Genomic DNA, 14,595 nt, shown 5'->3' on the forward strand with positions numbered 1-14,595 from the left:
AGAGATTATTGAAGCCAGTAGACTTTTTCCTAACATTTCTGAGTGATGTGTTTCTACTGCTTGGATAATGAATGTTTAGAGCATAATTCTATTGAAGATTTATATTATATACCTGACATACATTACTACCTTTAATTCTTTCACAATTCCATGATATCTGAGACTCATTGCAACTTATTCAAAGTGAATAGCTCTTTTCTTAGTAATGGAGAGGGCAGATGCTATGGTACTTTGGATAAATTTCCTTAAACTGTTCTACTTATACTGCACTTTCTTAGACAAATTCTAAGAAATTTCCTAAAACTCTGCTGCTAATATAAAGACCTTATTGATGTTGCATTTTATCAGAGTCCATAATATTAAGCTGATATCAATACATCAAAATAAGAATTAAGGCATATCATCTCAAAAGCAAGTTCTTATCTGCCAATTAATTATTCCACAAGATTTTACTCAATGTTTAAAAAATATTATGACACTTTGATACCAAAAAACCTGGTAAGTTTCACACACACACACACACACACACACAGAGATGCAAAAATTCTAAACAAAATACTATCAAATTGAATACAATATATTAAAAAGACTATACATCACAATCAAGTAGGGTGCATTCTAGGGGCACAAGGATGGTTCAACATATACAAATCAATCAATGTGATGCACCACATAAATAAAATAAATGATAAAAATCATATATCAATAGATGCAGAAAAAGCATTTGACAAGATACAGCATCCATTAATGATTAAAATACTTAATAAAATGGGTAGAAGGAAAATACTTCAATATAATGAAAGCCATATATGACAAACCCTCAGCTAATATCATACTTAATGATAAAAAACTGAAATCTTTTAAGATCAGGAAAAGAAAAAGATGCCCACTCTCACCACTCAATTCAATACAGTTTTGGAAGTCCTACCAAGAACAATCAGGCAAGATAAAGAAATAAAAGGCATCCAAATTGGGAATTAAAAAGTTGAATTGTCACTTCTTGCAGGCAGCATGATTCTTTATATAGAAAACCCTAAAGACTCCATCAAAAAAAAAAAAAACTATTAGAAACAATAAACAAATAAGTAAAGTTTCAGGATACAAAATTAATGTGCAAAAATCTATTGTGTTCCTATAAACCAACAATGAAATTGCAAGAAAAAAAAGGGAAAATAATCCCTTTGCAATTGCACAAAAAGAATACAATTTCTAAAAATAAACTTAACAAAGGATGTGAAGGATGTATACACTGAAAATTATAAACCATTATTTAAAAAAATTGAAGAAGACACAAAGGAAAAAAAATTGAAGAAGACACAAAGGAAAAAAAAATCATGTTTATGGATTGGAAGAATCAACATAGTTAAATATTACTATATTACTCAAAGCAATATATAGATTTAATGCAATTCCCATCAAAACTCCAATGGCATTTTTTAAAGAAATAAAACAAAAAATCATCAGATTTGTATGGAATCACAAAAGATTCAATAGCAAAAGCAATCCTGAGAAAAAAGAGCAAATATGAAGGTATCACACTGTCTGACTTCAAATTATGCTATAAAGTGACAGTTATCAAAACAGCATGGTATTGGCAGAAAAACAGACACACAGACCAATGGAACAGAATTGAGAGTGCAGAAATAAACCCACTTATATATGAGCAAATAATTTTCAAAAAAGGAGCCAAAAACATATAATGGATTAAAAAAAAAAAAGCCTTATCAAATGGTTAGCAATTCTAACAGGGATGAGATGGTATCTCATTGTGGTTTTGAATTGCATTTCCGTAATAGCTAGCCATGTTGAGCATCTTTTCATGTATTTGTTGGCCATTTGTATGTCCTCTAGAGAGAAATGTTTGTTCAGGTCCTCTGCCCATTTTTTGATTGGACCATTTGTTTTGTTGTTATTGAGTTGTTTGTATGAGTTCTTTGTATATTTTGGATATTAGGCCCTTATCGGAGGCGCTGCTTGCAAATATGTTTTCCCATTAAGATGGTTGTCTTGTACTTTGTGGATGGATTATTTGATGAAGCCCATATAAATATGTTTACTTCAGGACTCTTGATTTTCTTCCACTGGTCCTTGTATCTGTTTTTCTGCTAATACCATGTCATTTTGATTATTGTCAGTTTGTAGTATAATTTGAAGTCGGGCAGAGTGATGCCTACAGCCTCCTCCCTTTTTCTTAGGTTGGCTTTGGCAATTCGGGGTCTTTTGTGCTTCCATACAAATCTGATGATTTTTTGCTCTATATCATTAAAAAATGTCAAAAGGATTTTGATGGGGATCTCATTAAATCTGTATAATGCTTTAGGTAATATGGTCGTTTTAACTATGTTGATTTTTCCAATCCAAGAACACGGAATATCTTTCCATTTCTTTGTATCTGCTTTGATTTTTTTAATAGGGTTTTGTAGTTTTCATCACATATTTCATTTATTACTAGGTATATTTTTGTTGCAATTGCAAAAATAATTATTTTTTCACTTCTTTTTCTGACACTTCATTATTAGAATATAGGAAGGCTATGGATTTTTGAACGTTGATTTTGAATCCAGAGCCTTTACTGTATTTGCTTATTGTTTCTAGTAATGTTCTTTGGATGCGTTTTATATATTTCTCTTGCCTGATTGCACTCGCTAGGACATGCATTGTTTTATAGAATAACAGTGGCGATAGTGGACAGCCTTGCCTTGTTGCTGATCTTAGAGAGAAGGTTTTTAGTTTTTCACCATTAAGTATAATATTGGCTGAGAGTTTGTCATATATGGCCTTTATTATGTTAAGGTAATTCCTTCTACACTGATTTTGTTAAGTGTTTGAACATAAATGGATGCTGTATCTTGTCGAAGGCTTTTTCTGCATGATTGATATGATCATATGATTCTTAGTTTTTAATTTGTTTATGTAGTGTATCACATTAATTGCTTTGCATATGTTGAACCATCCCTATGCCCCTGAGTTGAAGCCCACTTGATCGTGGTATATAATCTGTTTAATATGTAGCTGTATTCAGTTTGCTAGTATCTTATTTAAGACTTTTGCATCTGTGTTCATGAGAGATATTGGTCTGTAGTTTTCTTTTTTATGTTATCTTTACCAAGTTTTGGTATCGGAGTAATACTAGCCTCATAAGATGAGTTGAGAAGTATTACCTCCTCTTCAATTTTTTGGAAGAGTTTGAGGAGAATAGATATTAAATGTTCTTTGAATGTTAAGTAGAATTCACTGGTGAAGCCATCTGGTCCTGGACTTTTACTTTTTGGTAGGTTTTTGATGATTGTTTCACTTCCATACTGCTGATTGGTCTATTTAGATTTTCCAGTTCTTCTTGATTCAGTCTAAGAAGATTGTGTCTTTCTAAGTACTGGTCTATTTCTTCTAGGTTATTAAATTTGTTGTTATATACTTTTTCATAGTATTCTTGTATGGTCTTTTGTATTTCTGCAGTTTCTATTTTAATTTCCCCTCTAACATCCTTGCTTTTGTTTATGTCCTTTCTCTTTTTTCTTTAGAGAGTGTGGCTAGGAGTTTGTCAATTTTATTAACCTTCTTAAAGAACCAGTTCTTTGTTGCACTTATGTTTTCTATTTTTTTTTGTTGTTGTTTTCAATTTTATTTATTTCTACTCTAATTTTAATTATTTCTTTTCTTCTGCTGACTTTAGGCTTCATTTCTTCTTCCTTTTCTAGTTTTTTAAGATGAAGTGTTAGGTTGTTCATTTGGGCTCATTCTTGTTTTTGGAGATAGGCCTGTAATGATATGAACTTTCCTCTTATGATCACTTTTGCCATGTCTCACAAGTTTCGATATGTTGTACTATCGTTATCATTTGTTTCTATGTATGTCTTGATCTCTCTTTTTATTTCTTCCATGACCCAGTTTTTCTTCAGCAGCATGTTGTTTAATCTCCATGTATTTGTGGTTCTTCCCGCTTTCTTTTTACAGTCGATCTCCAGATTCAAAGCATTATGATCAGAGAATATGTTTGGTATGATTTCAACTGTCTTATATTTGTTGAGGCTATCTCTGTGTCCCAGTTAGTAGTCAATCCTTGAGAATGTTCCGTGTGCACTAGAGAAGAATGTATAAGCAACTGTTTTGAAATGGAAGGCTCTATAAATGTCAATTAATAGACAAAGCTGGTCTAATGTGTTACTTAAGGATGTTATTTCCTTATTGATTTTCTGTTTGGATGATGTGTCCATATCTGACAGTGGGGTATTTAGATCCCCTATTATGGTAGTGTTTTGGTCTGTTTCTCCCTTTAGTTCTTTTAGTAATTGCTTTACATATTTTTGGAATCCTTGACTGGGAGCATAGCTATTAATAAGTGTTACATCTTCTTGGTGCATGATTCCCTGTATCATTATTAAGTGTCCCTCAGTATCTTTCTTTACCTTTTTTTATTTTGAAGTCTATTTTGTCTGATAAGAGGACTGCTCCTCCTGCTTTTCTCTGAATGATATTTGCTTGAAATATCATTTTCCACCTTTTCACTTTGAGTCTATATTTGTCTTTGGAGCTGGGATGTGTCCCCTGGAGGCAGCATATGGTTCGTTTTTGTATTTTGATCCAATCTGTAACTCTGTGCCCTTTTTTTGGCGAGCTCAATTTATTTACATTTAGGGTGATTATTGAAATATGAGATCTTCTTATAACCATTTTACCTTTTGCTTCCTGGTAGCTTCATGTTTCCATTGCTTCTTTGTCTTTGTGTGTCTTTTTTTTTTTTAATTTTGGTTGAGTTTTGTGAGTTTTCCCTCTGTTCTTTCCTGTTTTATATTATATACTTCAGTTCTGAATCATCGTAATGTGGTTACCATTATGAATATGCAAAGGATAGTTTTATATATATATACATATATGTATGTGTGTGTGTATATGTGTGTGTGTATATATATATACAGTCATCCATTTTCTTCTGTGTATATCTATATTTTCTTCTGCACCTGTCTTATCTCCATTTTTCTCTATGAATTTGGATCTTTGAATCCTCCCCTTTTCAGTCATTGTTGTCTCAATTTGTCCATATGTTTGCTGAATGTTCATTACTACCTTGCTATAGCAAATCTCTTTTTTATTGATTAAGCTTATAATTCCCTTTTCTTAGTAAGGGTTGCGCTCTTCTGTTTCTATCTGTCGGCTAGTCACCTTACTCCTAGTTATTTTTGTTGTTGTTGTTATTTTGTTGTAGGTGAACCTACTCCTTACCATATTTCCTGTAATGCAGGCCTCATAGTGGGGGATTCTCTCAATTTTTGTATGTCTGGAAAGGTCTTTATTTCTCCTTCATATCTAAAGGAGAGCTTAGCTGGATAATTTATTCTTGGCTGGTAGTGTCTTACATTTAATAGTTTGAATATTTGATTTCACTCCTTTCAGATTTATAAGGTTTATGCTGAGACTTATGACGATAACCTAATGGGTTTACCTAATAATCTAATGGTTTTATTATATAAAAGAAGAAGGTTACTGTCTTCTTTTCCCTGGCTGCCCTCAGAGTTCTATCTTTCTCATTGATGTTTGATAATTTTAATACAATGTGTCTTGGTGAAGGCCTTTTTGGGTTGAGGTAATTGGTTGTTCTGTTGACTTCTTGAATTCCAAGCTCCGGTTCATTCCTTAGATTTCAGAAATTCTCATCAACTATTTGTCTGAAAATGATTTTTAGTCCCCGCTCCTTTTCCTTACTTTAAGGAATGCCCATTTTTATGTTTCTTCTCCTGATGGTATCAGCTAGTTCTTGTATTTCTCTTTCATTATTTTTCATTTTGGTTTCTCTCCTTCCTTCTGATTTATTTCTAGATTTCTGTCTTCGATATCACTGATTCTTTCCTCCATTTAGTTGACTCTATTTCCCAAGCTTGCTATTTTTTACGTCTTGCAGTGTGTTTTTCATCTCCAGACGTTCTATTTGGTTCTTTTTGAGGGTTTTGATATCCTTGCTGAAGAACTCATTCTGCTCATCTAGTTGGTTTTTAATTCCTAAACTTGTTGCTATGAATCTTTTCAGATCTCATTGATTTTTTTCATAAGTACCACCCTGAATTGTCATTTAAGAAGGTGTTTTTCTTTTGGTTTCCAGTAGGTGGCATCTAAGCCTGTTGGATCCCTGCTTTATATAAAGTATTAATAATGCCTTTCTTTTTTTCTTATAGATATTCATTCATGCTTGTTACCCTCAGTTTCAGTCTCTGTCAGTGTTAGCGACAGGTTCGGTAGTGTTTGCTCAGATTCCCCAGGGGCTCTGTAGTGTTCAGTCTCGGAGGATATGGACAGAGGGACCCTCTGAGTTGGGGCATGAGGTCTGTGGCTCAGCCTCGGTTTTGCAACAGGGCTGGTAAAAATCAACTGCTGTTTCTCTGCTGTGCCCACTTCTCTTTCCTGTCCTGATGCCTAGGCACTGCCTCCGGCCATAGGGAGACAGTTCTCCTAGGGAGAGCTGTTTAGAGAACCCACCACATATTACTCATTCCTCTCCTCCTACAGAGAGCTCCATCCTGAGAGGCAGCTTCTTTGTTTCTTCCAATCTACCACCTGACTCTCAGGGTTCTGATCTGTGATAGCTCTTATGTGCAGATACCATGCTCAGATGTTCTGGTGCACAAGTTTTGTGGTTTTTTTGTTGAATTTTAGATGTTAAGCTTATTTTTGTTTCAAGGGGCGAGATCTGGGGACATCTCTCCTCCATATTTCTAACCAATGTCTTTTTTAATTCAGAATCTGTTACAGCTAAAGAATATTATAGAGAAACATATTTTTACTAGTAAAATCTGCCCCAATTCACCTGAAAGGACAAGACTTCCTTGAAACCAATGACACTCACATATCCTTTCCCAGAATGGTGAAATGTACTGAGAACTAAATGAATCAGACACTGAACCAATTAGGAAAATAATGACTTTAAAGGAATATCCATAAGGAAACTAAACGTGAGACTGACTGAATGTTTGTTACAGAACATTTCAATGCACTTTGAGCCTTTACCAAGACAAATATTGGCAAGATTAAGTCAACCATTTCTATTAAAATAACTATCGATCATCCTTTGCTGTTACCTAAGAGTTGCCAACATTTTTTAAGACCTGATACACTAGATGGAATCAGCCAATTATACAGATTACTTTTAAAAATGAGAGCTTATAATTCCATGTATGAGCCCTTGTAATTCTCTTATTTTTTCTGGTAAAGAAATCCAGTGGGAAAGGATGGAGATTTGCACAGAATCTCATAGCTATAAAGACATCCTGTGGTTCCAAATCTACATGAGCTATTATCAGTTATTCTCGTTGACTGCCAATATTTTTCAGTGATAGATGTAGTGCCTTTTTATCATTCCTGTTAAAAAAAAATACAAGAAATATCTCTTTGCTTTCCACTTGGAAAGATCGTGAGTTTTCTAGGACAGTATTGTCCAAGGGATAAACAGAGTGCCACCTATTTCTCTCAGATACTAAAAACTGATTTGAATGATGTTAAATATCCCAGAAATTCCAGTCTAATTCAATGTGTAGATGACTTACATTTATGCTCTAGGATATATTAAACCCCCAAGAGGACACAATTTATTTATTACAATAGCCAGCCATAAAGAGAAATAAGGTCTCAAAGGACACGCTTCAATTCTGTTTACCCCAAGTAAAATATCTTGGATATCTAATATCTAAAGATGTGCAACAAATTAACCCCGAAATATTCACAGGAATAATAATCTTTTCTCTTCTAAAAACAACAACAACAACAATAACAAAAACTGCTTAGAGGATTCCGAGTCTGACTGGATACTGTCACAACTGGGTTCCAAATTTTTCATTAATGGCCTAGCCTCTATGTGTCTTACTAAAATCAGTTTGACCAGATCCACTTCAATGAAACTCCAAAGGGAAACACGCTGAAGAAGATCTAGAAGTACCACCTAAAGCTCCTGCCTTGGGATACATTAATTATAAACTTTCTTCCTTTTTATACTTGAAAATAAAGAAAATCCTTTAGGAATATTAACTAAAAAACATAGAGAATATCATAGATGTATAGGATATCATAGTCAGCAATTAGACTCAGTAGCCAAAGGGCTCTCTTCCTGAATGACATCATCTCTGCTACAGCCATGTTATGCAAACAAACAAAATAGATAGTTATGGGCTCTCCTTTATTTATGTTCCTCATTCCGTTAATCTTTACTGAACTCTCATCACACTCAACACTTCTCTGTCAGTCAACTCGTTTCTTATGAAGTACTCTTGCTTTCTGCATCTAATATTGCTTTAACCGGATGTAACAGTCTTAACCCAGCAACTTTGCTACCTTCTTTGCAGGATGAAAACATCCATGATTGTGTTTTGCTTACTGACCATCTTCTTGTTCCTAGAAATGATTTACAGAAACTTCTTATTGGTATTGCTGACTTAATTTGGTTTACAGATGGATCTTATCTGAAAGATGAACAGGGACATTACCATGGAAGACATAACTATTTATTCTTCTGAATAAGATTTCCCAGCAAAATTAATTTTTCTAACTCAAGCTTGTCAATCGGCCAAAGATCGAATATTTACACTGATAGTTGTTATGCCTTTTGTGTAGCTCAAGACTTTGGAATGTTGTAGAAGGAGCAGGCTTCTTAACTACCTCAGGGCTGCCCATACGGAAAGGAAAACAGGTTACAAAATTATTACATGGTATACAGCAGCCAAAACAATTGGCAATTATCGAAATTACAGGGCATTCTAAAGCTGCCAACATGGAGGCAAAAGAAAATAATTTAGCTGACATTGCAGCTAAACAAACAGCAATAAACAGCAAAATTATCCAGACATGACAATGTTTCTTCTTCCTATTAAATAAAAAAAAAAAAAGACTCTCTTTTACAGATCTAACAGACAGCTACAGAAGAAGAAAAGAGGATATGGCAACAAAAAGGGAGAAACTTTGACCTAGACAAACAGATATGGCTTGGACCCAATCAGAAACCAATCTTACCTATAGGGGCTCAATTACCTTTACTTCAACATACATATGAGCTAACACATTGGAGTCCTGAAAAGATGAAAACCTTCTTCTACTGTAGCTCATAAAGTGTGTAACAAATGTTCTATCATCCAAAATATAACCTTAGAAAGCCACTGCACAGATCCCAAGAATGTTTCTCACTTCCTTTAGATCCATTTGAGGTATGGTAATTGGATTTTATCCAAATGTCACCATCTCAGGATACAAATATGTGTTAATCATTATTCGTATGCTGTCTCACTGGGTCAAAGCATTCCTTTTCAGGAGAGCAATGGCCTTAATGGTAGGAAAATTATTATTGGGAAAATAATCCCCAATTGAGAAATTCCCTTTGAGTTACATAGTGACTAAGGGATTCATTTCACTGGGCAAATAATGCAAAATCCATATGTAACATTTGGCCTGGTTACAGCATTTTCATTATGCTTATCACTCTAGTTCTCTGGATTTGTGGAATGTACAAATGGTAAAATTAAAACTCAACTAGGTAAATTTTCAGAAGTTTTTAATCTCCCTCGGCCAAAAGCTCTCTCTTGTAATTCTTCTTAACCTAAGATCTACTCCTTTTGGTAAACAGCCTTTCTCCTCATTAAATAGTTACTGGTCGCTCTATGCATCTAGATGAAAGGACGTATAAACCAAACCTAACTAAAAAGGAGACATTCTGAATTACTATCAAGGACTTATTAACCAGCTTAAAGAAATTGATAACTTAGTAACTGATTCACTTCACAGCGTGCTCCCAAGAGATAAACTTCAAAGACCACGATTTACAACCAGGAGGTTGTGTCCTTTGGAAAAGACAGCAATTAAAGACTCTCTTTGGGCTTTTCTCAAACCTTTTGATATAGCCCAACTGCTAATAATTCTAAAGGTGTATAAGGTTACTTTTATGTTATTAATAATATTTTTATGGTTTCTCTTTTGAAATGTATAACAAATATTATTGTGTTTTTGAGAGAAGTTAAAAAGAATCAATTTGTCCTAATAAGTTGGTTATTTCTGAAAGAATAAAAAGAGGAAAACTAAGAAGGACAAGGAAAGTTATAGAAGGTTAGTGGAAAAATAATATTGAGAAAAGAATTTCATGTATAAACACTAGAATCCAATTATAAGAATATGCTGACTCCTAACTCAACGACTAACTGTATTAATTCAAATGGAGCTGAAGTAGTTATATTTTAAAAAATGGCCTTCTGTAAAGGCCACTGAAGAACAAGAAATTTATATATGAAACTCTTACTCTCCTCCTGTCCTCTGGAAATTTTTAGATGGTAATTGTAATTTATACCATGCTGTTCTTATAGCTTTGGCCCTGATTAAACCTCCAAGTTACAGTTTCCAATTGTATAACCAGCAGGAATCAGATTAATAATGAATGACACTTGGATACTTTCAATGGGAAGTAGATAGGCCATATTAAAATAATAATAATAACAATAAAAACAACAACAGTAAATGGGAATCCATCTCATGGTAAAATTGTGAAAACTCAAAAGGTGTATGGAGTGCCTTCAAACTATAAGTAATTGTTATTATATTAGATATAAAATACAGAAAAGTGAGAGAGACAGAAAAACTTGAATTGTGATAGATTGTAGGTTAGAAATGATCCGGCATGTTTTTGTTTTTTTTTTTCTTAATGAAGGGTCATAAGACCTGACTGCTTTCCATTTACTTATCTTTCCCTTTTGAGAAAAAATTCAGCTTTGACTTACATCCAGATTATGGACTTGTCTCATCCCCAGTGGTCCACCATTTCAATAAGACACTAAGACTTCCTAGGAATGAGCCTTCTTAATACCATTGGACCACATTATTCAACCAAGAAGTTGGTTATCAATACATCTTTTGGATTGATTTGTAACCAAAAGGGGGAAGTATGGATGAAAAAGTCGCCACATACTAAACCTGACAAGCTCAGGGAAGGCCAGCATGGTGGGCCCTACAAACTCAGAGACCAAAATCAACCACATAGGATAGTCTGAGCATAAAAATTTCTAACTAAAAACAAGTAGATACATCCTGGGCTTGTAGCTTTCTTGACAAAGGTCAATCTTTATCTTAAGTGAGCTTGTCTATTGTCTTTTTGCATCTAAGATAACATACCCTTGGAATGTCAGAGTAATTCATTTTTTTCCAGAGCCCTCAGGGCACAACCCACTGCACCAGAGCATGAGACCACAAAACCTTTCATGGCTATCTTGTCTCCAGAACACCATCTCTATGTGCTGTAAATGTCAATTATTAACTCTCCTGTACCCACCATTCTAAAACAAATATGTATCCCTCCATTTTACTTTTTGTCCAGTCCCACAGATTTCCCCGCTTCACTTTCTCCCTTCCTCTTAATCTACCACCAATGAATTTCATATAACCCTCCTTAGATCTCCTCTTTTGATTCTAATGTATAAAATAAGCTGCTAAACTTCCATTCTCTAGAGCATTTCTTAATCTATTGAGATTGTGCTTCCCAGCATTTGTCATCAGTTGGCTCAAATAAACTCACTAAAATTCAAAAAAAAAGAAAAAATCCATTCGAGAACCACTAGGTTGAGCCTCTGCCTCTGCTACCATCCTTGGCAGTGTTCACACAGATTATTGATATTGATCAGACACTAGTTAGTTAATTACTCAATTGACCAAAATGGTCAAGCAGACATACTTTTAAGTTATTAAAAATATTTTGCTAACTGTTTGAATCCAGATATAATGGATCTTTGACCAATACTTTTTGCTAAAGTCTTCATTAACATCCAGTGTTAAGATAAGTATTATTGTAGATAAAGTTGGTTTTCAGTGTTCTATGCAGGAGCCAGCTTTCATAATTATAGTGAAGTTTCTCTAAATATTCAGGAGGAATGCCTTATTTTCATTTCTTCCCGGTCAATATATTCTACTCAAGCATTTGTCTGGAGTGGCTCAAAGATATGATTCCATCCAGTTTAAGGCTTTGGCCAAACTGATTATTCACCCAGTCATGCCAGTTTTGATAAATTGTCCATATTTCATTCATGTAGTCAGATTTATACAAATTGGATGTAAAAATGTACCTGTCACTTTACACAGATCATTCAAAAAATAATACAGGTTTCTCTGTGTCTTTGAGCTTGCCATGGAGAGAGCAAGCTAAACTCTATTAGACTGAGGCAGACATATGACTGGAAGGTAAAAGACCATCATTCATGTTTCTCATACATCATATAAAGAATATTTACACCACTATTCTGAGATGTTGTCAGTTCCTGAAGTTCATCTTGAATACTTTGAACATTATATCATCTTGTAGAGGGTTTAGGAACCACTTCTCAATCCTGGCAAACTTATTTAAGGATATTCACAAATGTTGACTTCCCTGTAGCAATGTTCCCTTCAGTGGAAAAATTTTTTTTGATGCAGGTCCCCTCAGAACGGGTCACCAGAGATAGGCAACTCTTCTTGGGTGGGGTGGCCATTCCTCATCTTGTAAGGGCCCCAGCACGAAAGGAAGGAGTAGCTGGAAAGTGCTCAAAGGTGCCTGGGCCACTACCTTCTGCCAACATGGCCTGACTTGCAGGTTGGACTCCAGCCTGTTGTAGACAGTCAGCCTCACAGGCCTCCAGATTTGATTTTGGCGTGCAAGACAGTGGCCAACCCGGACCAGCCTGCAGCAGGGACACTCACCCAGAGGGGAAGCCACACCCTCTCCCTGTGCCGATGATTTTTTTTAAGTCGAAGGATTCTAATAGCAGAAATTAGAATAGATCAGAAAGGAAAAAAGACTAGAGGCAAGGAGACAAGTTAGTAGGCCTTAGTAATTGCTCAAGGAAATGAAGATCTGAACTAAAATAGTGACAGTGGGAATGGAGAAAGAAGAAATGGATGAAAGGGCAATGATAAGCATAAAACTGACATACCTTGGCAAACTAGTGAATGTGAGGTACAAAGTAGAAGGAATTTTATCAGTCATCTTCCTAGAGAAGTAAGATCATCTGCTTACAACCCTCCAAGAGCTTCCCAATACACTTAGAGTCTAAACTCTTCATTGACTTATATGACCATATAATCTGGCCCCAGCCTACCTCAATTCCATTGCTTCCCAGCTTTATTTCTCTTCAATTTTTTGATATAAAGCTCCAGCATTACTAGATTTTATTTCCCATCTCAATGCCTGTGCACTTACTAGTTCTTTTGCTTCAAACTCTCTTCCCTGGACTTTTGTACAACCATCGTTTTCTCTCCATTGAGATCCCAAATCATATCTCCCTCTACTGCCTCAGTGTTTACTGGCTCCCTACCAGCAGTAACACCCTCACCAACCCAAAGTTACTCTTTACATCACCATATCTGTCCTTTCTAGAGCACCTATCAATATCTAAAGTTATCTTTTTTTTTTTTTTATTAAATGATTATGGTCTCTTTCTCCCTACTAGAATGTCAGCTCCTTCTGGACAGAGATCCTCTTTGTCGCCAGTGGCTACCATGTAATAGGCTTTCAAAGAATATTTATTGATCTGCTGATATATAGAAATACATCTATGTGTGTGCATATGTGTATTTGCACATGTGCCATATATATAGATATACTCTATAATAAAAAGTTATGGTTTGAGATTAAAACTATTAGACACAGATAGGTTGCTACATCCAAGTGTGATTCCTGTGCTGAAGTAAAAAGTATTAATTTATAAATCTAATGACAGGATCATTATATATTGAACTATACAAGAGATATAAATACTTTTAATAGAGGAGAATTGAGATAAATACTCATCTAGAAATAAATTTCTAACCCACAGCATCTAAAGAGAAACAAGCTACATCTCAATTTTATACCAGAAATTTGTAGATTAAAAGCCATATTTTGGAGTCATAGGAAGAAAGGAGCTGGCATGCTCATACCACCCACACCTAATATTTTTTTATATTATTATGAAATGGGATGACTTTTCTAGTAGAAGTGGTGGACGTATTTCAGATAAGACTATTCTTTTTTTCAGGGAAACTTACTACTTGATAGAGTCTATTTTAGGATGACAAGGAGAGGATCTTCAGGTTCTACATCCCAAATCATGCTTCTTTACGTACCTCACTGGGTGGTCAAAAGGGCCAAATAAGTTAATGTTATTTTTATCGACTTTACCTACACTTCATTTTTAAATCATTTTTGGATTTGAAATTTCATTCAGGGTCCAACATGAATCACTCTGAGTTCTGTATATCATCAGCAGAGTTCCAATGACCTCAATAGTTACTCTGTGCTAAAAGCAATATTGGATATGCTGGAGGCATGGAAATGATTGATCATGATTTTAAAATATTAAATATTCCCACATTTGCTTCGTAATTTAGAACTTAATTATTCGAAAAACAATTCTATCACTTGGGGAAAAAAATGACTCTCTTCAAGGAAAATGTATTCCATCCAAAACTGACTGCAGGCAATAGTACAATTCTTCAACAGATCTATGGATCTCACTACTAGGATTGCACTTTCCAATGACACTGAAATAGAATAGGCACATCACATCACTGAGTAGCTTTGCCTCGCCTTACCATGGTGCACCCCTGCCTATAGGGCTCGCTCAGTGTGCTTCT

The 14,595-nt window shown here is 34.8% G+C and overlaps 1 pseudogene; it reads right to left on the minus strand.

Moving 5' to 3' along the window:
* Positions 1 to 11,758: 11,758 nt before the first annotated feature.
* Positions 11,759 to 12,966, minus strand: LOC120600994 (deoxycytidine kinase-like; annotated as a pseudogene).
* Positions 12,967 to 14,595: the final 1,629 nt, after the last annotated feature.

Source organism: Pteropus medius, unplaced genomic scaffold, assembly GCF_902729225.1.
Source record: "Pteropus medius unplaced genomic scaffold, Ma_sr-lr_union100, whole genome shotgun sequence".
Lineage (NCBI taxonomy): Eukaryota > Metazoa > Chordata > Mammalia > Chiroptera > Pteropodidae > Pteropus > Pteropus medius.